The 6,510-nt window shown below is 40.3% G+C and overlaps 1 long non-coding RNA gene across 1 annotated transcript; it reads right to left on the bottom strand.

The window, feature by feature from the left end:
- Positions 1–1,115: 1,115 nt before the first annotated feature.
- Positions 1,116–6,134, bottom strand: LOC132652216 (uncharacterized). The gene is made up of 3 exons (XR_009589696.1): positions 6,028–6,134; positions 4,705–4,862; positions 1,116–1,444 (listed from the first exon to the last, which is right to left on the bottom strand). It is a non-coding gene; the product is annotated as an uncharacterized LOC132652216 (long non-coding RNA).
- Positions 6,135–6,510: the final 376 nt, after the last annotated feature.

Raw genomic sequence — 6,510 nt, 5'->3', positions numbered from 1 at the left:
CAATTATCTCAAAATAAAAGCTTTCCTTAAAAAATCATAAAGCAATAACATAAGTGGCCTTGGAGAATCTCTCTCTCTCTCCCTCTCGCTAACTCTAGAAAGTGTTAAGTATATTTGTAAATTGATTTCTTATTTTATTTATGTGTTTGCTTGTTTTGTGAAGCCGAATCCCCTAACATGCTGCAATGAGCAGGTTGCTTTTGGTAATGTGAGTGAGCAGAGTTTGTACAGTGAAACTGATTGATAGTGAGTTAGTGGTAAAGATCAACCGTGAACGCCCAAGTAAGCAGGATAGGTTTTCAGTGTTAATGGTGTCGTACCCTTGGATTTCTTTACCCCTATTATCTCAATCCCTCTCCACCGCTGCTGAACATGTATTGAAGAGCTGAGGAGCACAGCTTGTGCCAGGGTCACGGGGAGATGCTGGCAAGGTTGCCTCAGTCTACTTTATACATCACTGCAAAATGGAGGCGCTACTCTAGGCGATTATCCAATGTCTCTCTAAAAGTCTATTTTCTGTTTTGTTTTTGCTTACTTGGGGTTTTTTTCTACGTTTGTTTTATTTTAGATTGTTCTTCCAAAGTTTACCCTCTTAGGTTTGAGGAGCCAGGCTGAAGCAGGAGAAGGATGTGCACAGTAGGGCAGCTCAGGCACTTTCAAGGTGCAGCTGAGAAGACACCGGAGAGGGAGGAAGGTTCAGAGGTGACAGAGCTGGGGAGGTGGGGGAGAGGCTCTCTGGGCCCCCTCAGAACACCCGCTTGTTTTCTTCTGAGCTGATACTAATCTGCCTATTGAGAAATACAGAGTCAGCATGTCTAGAGCATTCTACCAGTGCATTGCAGGGGTTGGAAGCAGGCAGATGGGTAACTATGGGGAACTCAAGGCTTGGTTGGAAAAGCCAGCCCCAAACACGGAATATTTTCATCTTCTTCATTCTAGAAGTGGCTCATGGGCTGGAAAGGAAAGTCAGCCAGGCAACAGAGCCTTCTGAGCATTTGCTTTGCTCATTTGCTCTATTTGGAATAGATCTTTTGACTGCAGTAAATGGTGAATTCAATGGATTATTGACTGCATTGACATACTTAAATGGTTTCTTGGTTATTTTATTTGGTCAGAAATTAGGTTGGAGAATACAGGCAATACCACAGTTCTGTCTTAGAACACAAGTGAAATCCACTGATTATCTGCACCAAGACAACTAATCCACAAATCTGCATTCAAGTTCTTGTAGACAAAGCATGAATGCATAGACATAAGTAAGAACAGCACAAGATATACCTTTCTTCTGGAGACACGTGTTTGTCTGTTGTGTGAGACAGACCCTCCCTCTGCCGTGCTGCCTTTAACTTTGGGCATGGACTCATAGTCTCTGCCTCTCTGGAGTCAGAATTCCAGGAATGTGATGACAGATCTGGCTCTAGGGAGGTCAGTTATGATGTACCATCTACAAAGTGGAGATTAAGAAGAAACAAAAGAAGATTAATGCGTGCAGAAGCCTTCCTGTTTTCAATCACAGTCTGTTGAACCATAGAGAGAATATAAAATCTTTAAATAATGTTGACTCCCACAGTTACCTGGGAGCAATTAGATATGAGAAGAGAGAGACTAGACGCCATTATCACAGATGCTGGAAGCACCACGATAACCATCGGGCCAGGACATGTTGCTCAGGGTGTAGCCACAGTAAGGTGTCCATGCCCCTGTAAGCAACTGTAATAGGTCAGAGAGAAAGAGACAGAGACACAGAGAAACAGATAGACAGAAAGTGACAGATATAGATACAGATATAAATAAACAGTGATAGAGACTCAGAGAGAGAGACAGAGTCAGACAGACAGACAGAGATGGACTAGGAGGAGCTAGTTGCAAAGAAGCAGATTAGCTGTAATGAATAAAGGGTAACAAGAGGAAGTTAAATATGATAAACTATGTAAATGTCATAATGAGATATTTTTTCTGAGTAATATTTGCTAATATAAACATTATTATAAAATGCACCAAGGAAAGGTATGTTGAGGTCTACATAGGGCCGGGCTCTAAGGACTCTGTCTATTCATGGCCAACTACAGAAGAGGCTTATGCATCAACCCTCCTTGTAGACCGTGCCTTGATTTTGCCAAAATATCTACAGGAATGCCCTGCTCTTTCTTAAGGAGGATGTGAACAGCTTCTGCATTTCTTGCCATGGTTATCCTGGAAGCATGGACCCACTGGGAGTCTCTACCAATGCCCCTGACTGGCTAGGAAGAGGATAGTCTTGTTGCCTCTGTCATGAACACTTCAGTACAGACTTTCTAAAAGTTATTGCTTGGTTTTATTCTTCAGTTGAAAACATACATTTGTCTATTTTTCAAAATAAAAAAATGAATAGAAAAATCAATTAAACTGCAGAGAAAGCCAACAAGATATATATATATATGTATATATATATATACATATATATATATGTCTAACTCTGGCAACAAAATTGCCCTGGAAAATAGCAAAATGTTTATTTGGCAATTTGTATGGTTGATTAGACCATCAGAAAGAAATACTGACCCTCTGTAATCATTACTACTTCACGTCCACTTTCACAGATTACTCTAAAAAAATGTAATTATTGTCACACTGATCTTGGGGAACTCTCTGGAGAAGCGTCTATGTCTACTTTGTATAAAAAGCACTTTATACACAAAGCAGTCTGAGACTAAAAATGTAATAAAACAGCAGAGTCCTCTACAGTAAGAGGGGATTTTGATTAAGCATCGTTCTTACTCTTTAATTAGAATTTTCTACAAGACTGGGAGATAGAGATGTATGTGCATACATGCATGCATGTAATTACAAGAGTATTAAATATCTGTAGTTGCAAGAGTGTAATTGACTGGTTTATTCTTCAACCTGAATGGCTTGATTCATCATACAGCCATCATAAATGGCTGGAGGTTCCACATATGGAGATTATAAAAGTATCTGCAAGCAAAGTTTTGCGTCTGAACTTGTCTAGAGAGGCTTCCTCACTGCTGTTTCTTAAATAACACAGTGGAAAAGGCTTCTGCCTGAAGTTTACATGTCATTAGGAGTTACAAGTAATTCTGAAGTGCTTTCACCACAAAAGAAGCTTTGCAAGGTCTGTGAAAAACCTGCTGTGGCTTCTGCATGAGACTTGAACATGTGGCCTTTTGCAACCATGAAGAGTTCTGAGACCAATCCTGTGGATAGCAGACAACGATTACCCCTGACCTGTCCTTGTACCTCAGATATGACTGTGAACGGTGATCAGATTTGGTGGCTTTGTCTTCTTCATAAATACACCATTTGGAAGAAGTATGTCTGTTCATATTCACACATACTCATGCACACACACAAACATATAATTATATACAATTACCACACACACATAAAACATTCAACTGTAATGAACTGAACTCATAAAAGTAAGAACAGCACACAACTAGGTTCATGCAGCCACTGAAGCCTGCCCAGCCCCAAAGCCTGTACCTTGAATAGTTTGAACAGCTGTTCTTAAGCTGTCAAGCTTTGCTTGGGGTTTTACATTTTTACAATCAGTTATATTTTTATGCACTTATTTATTGCAAAAAAAAGAAAGAAAAGAAAAGAAAAAGAAACAGTGATAGGCTTGAAACTAGGGAAACAATTAACCTTCTATCCACTGACACCCTGTGTGTCCTTTTTCTGTGTTCCATCCTCTCTTGGAGCCTAATATTACTTTTCTTAAACTCCTTACCAAATGTGAAACTTCACACACACTCATAGCTATTTATATCATAGACTAGAATCCACACATGAAAGAGAGCATGTGTGTGTGTGAGAGAGAGACACACACACACACAGACAGACAGACAGAGATTTTCTTTCTGAGTTTGGATGACCTCACTTTATTTTTTCAGGTCCATCAATTTCCCTGCAACTTTCATGAATTTTGCTTTTCTTTAGAGATGAATGATATTCAATTTTGTATATGTAACACATTTTCGTTATCTGTTTATCTGTTGATAGCATCTAAGTTGAACCCAGCTGTTCCATTTCTACCGACAGAACTGAATAGCCTACCATACAGATGACTACACATCCATTCTTATTGGTGATTTATTCACCAAAGCAGGAAGGAACTAACCTAGACAGTGTCCTTGTCTTGTGTGGCTTTTATTCTTTTTTACTTGTGAAGATCTAGGAACGTTCCCATAACTACCTGGTGAGGGAGGGATTACCAGTTCTTATTTTTTTAGCACGTGACAGATTGACTTACATTGTGTGCCCTAAACAATGAGTGCCCTTGGAGAAACATCGATTTAATTCACTCATCCTTCTGGTCTCCCCCAGGAACTGCAGAAACCCTTCCCCAGCACAGAAAACAGAGGAAAAAAAAAAAGCTGAGTATTTAATTCCAATGGCCCCACATTATACTTTGCTGTCCTTATTCTAACATGGGGAAAATATGAATAGAGTCAAGAGCTGGTTGAAGATTCAAAGAAATAACATAGGCTAGGCTTTTAGCCCAGTGCCTGCTGTACAGCTAATTCTCAGTACATGGCACCTAATATCATCAATTCCTGCTTCTAAGGCACCAAGAGTGTGCCCAGTTTGATGACCCCATGCTATTACCTAGACTATACTTTAGTATTCCCTTGCCATACCCATGAGTTCAGTTTCTGCGTGGAGTAAGTGATTTGAAAAGGTACCATTTCTCGTCTGACTCACCACAAAGCCCATAGGTCCTAGTTTGCTTTCTGTTGCTGCCATAAACACCATGAACCAAAGCAACTTGGAGAGCAAAAGGTGTATTTCCTCTTGCAGGTCACAGTCCATTGCTGAGGAAAGTCAGGAAGTGGACTCAAGGCAGGAACTTGAAGCAGAAACTACAAAGGAATGCAGCTTACTATATTTTGCTCCCAGATTCACGTTCAGCTCCCTTTCTTAAACAACCCAGGCCTACTGACTTAGGGATGGTACCACCCATGGTGGACTTGGCCCTCATAACATCAATTAATAATTTAAAAGACTGCCCAACTGACATGCTACAAGCCAATCTCACTGAGGCCATTCTGCATTTGACATTCTTTTCTGAGGTGTATAGAGCTGACATCTAAGGTTAGCTTGTTTGTTTAGCTCTAGATGTCTTGCAACTTGCTCTGTAGACCAGACTGGCCTCAAGCTCACAGAGATCTGCCACCCCCTGCCTCCTAAGTCCTGGAATTAAAGCCATATACCACCACTACCCAGCAAGTCACTTATATCTTACCACAGAATTCTGAAATTTATTTACACAGCATGTTTTTCTTATCAATAACTTTCTGCTTTCCACCTCAGCCTATTCATTTATCTACTTTGCAAGAAGACGGGTGTGGTGGGGTAGAGCTTAGAAATGCAACATTCACTACTTTAACTCTGGCCGTGACTCACTTTTCTCACCCCTCTGTCTTCCTGTATGTAAAATAAAGAAACTGGTAACTCTCAGTTAATAGTTTATATTTTTATGTTAAACCTGAACCCAGTAGTACATGTAAAATGCTCTGAACAACATTATACATTTGCAAAAAAATGTTTGTCATTTGTAATGTCTTAGTTATTGACTGAGGCTGACACACTTGTGTTTAGGATCCAAAGAAACAAGGTTGCAGTCTGCACAATGCAAGTGTTTTCCAGGAACAGAGTGTTCTGGGGGATTCCAGTCCACTAGCGTGTAGATAAAGAGGAGATACCAAATGGCAAGGAGTCAGTATATGGTAAAGCAGTGGCAAAGTAGTTAGGGTGGGTAGCACTATTACTTCTATTTATAAGAGAAAGAACTAGAATCTAAAAAAATTTTTTTTAGTTATACCACTAGTGAGACATTGGACCCCAAGTTTCTGACTGTGGACCTCAATCATTTTCCGAGGTTTTTTATTCTTAATTATGTTTTTCTCCATTTCTCTGGTTTTGATGATTTCCTTTACCTAAAATATCAGAAACACAGAGACTCTTATTATGGCAAAGCAAATGGCCTACCTGTTTGTAGCCTCATACCCAGGCAGCAATACTCACTCTGAAGGATGGCAGAACTGCACGTTGTCCCCAATTTCTGCAGGACTTCACAGGCCTTGTTTCAGAGCTCCCCCTGCATTCTTGCTGTCTTCTTTTTAGGATCACTCTTGTCACCATATGAACATGCTGTAAATCACATTCCCTCTGGTTTCTGTCCTATTTTCCGGCTTCAATTTATAGCAAAGCTTCTGGGAATAGTTCACAGTGGCTGCTCCCATTTCCTTACTGCTCGCTCCCTTTTGAGCCCGTTAAATTGAAGTATTTTCTCAGTCTTCAATGAAGTCACTCAACAAGGTCACATACAAAACCTATAAGGCCACATCCAACAGGCATCTTTCGGGCTTTATGTCACGAGATGAGGTTAAATGTGTGAACATGTGGCTTAGGAGTCAATGCCTCTGCAGAGCCCAGAGAACTGTCGTTTTTTTAAATCTGACCTGTGGAACTCATGTGAAAGTATAACATCACTGGATGATGTCAGAA

Source organism: Meriones unguiculatus, chromosome 2 (assembly GCF_030254825.1).
Source record: "Meriones unguiculatus strain TT.TT164.6M chromosome 2, Bangor_MerUng_6.1, whole genome shotgun sequence".
Lineage (NCBI taxonomy): Eukaryota > Metazoa > Chordata > Mammalia > Rodentia > Muridae > Meriones > Meriones unguiculatus.
The sequence above is the reverse complement of the archived record's forward strand: the minus strand, read 5'-3'. Positions and strand labels throughout refer to the sequence as shown.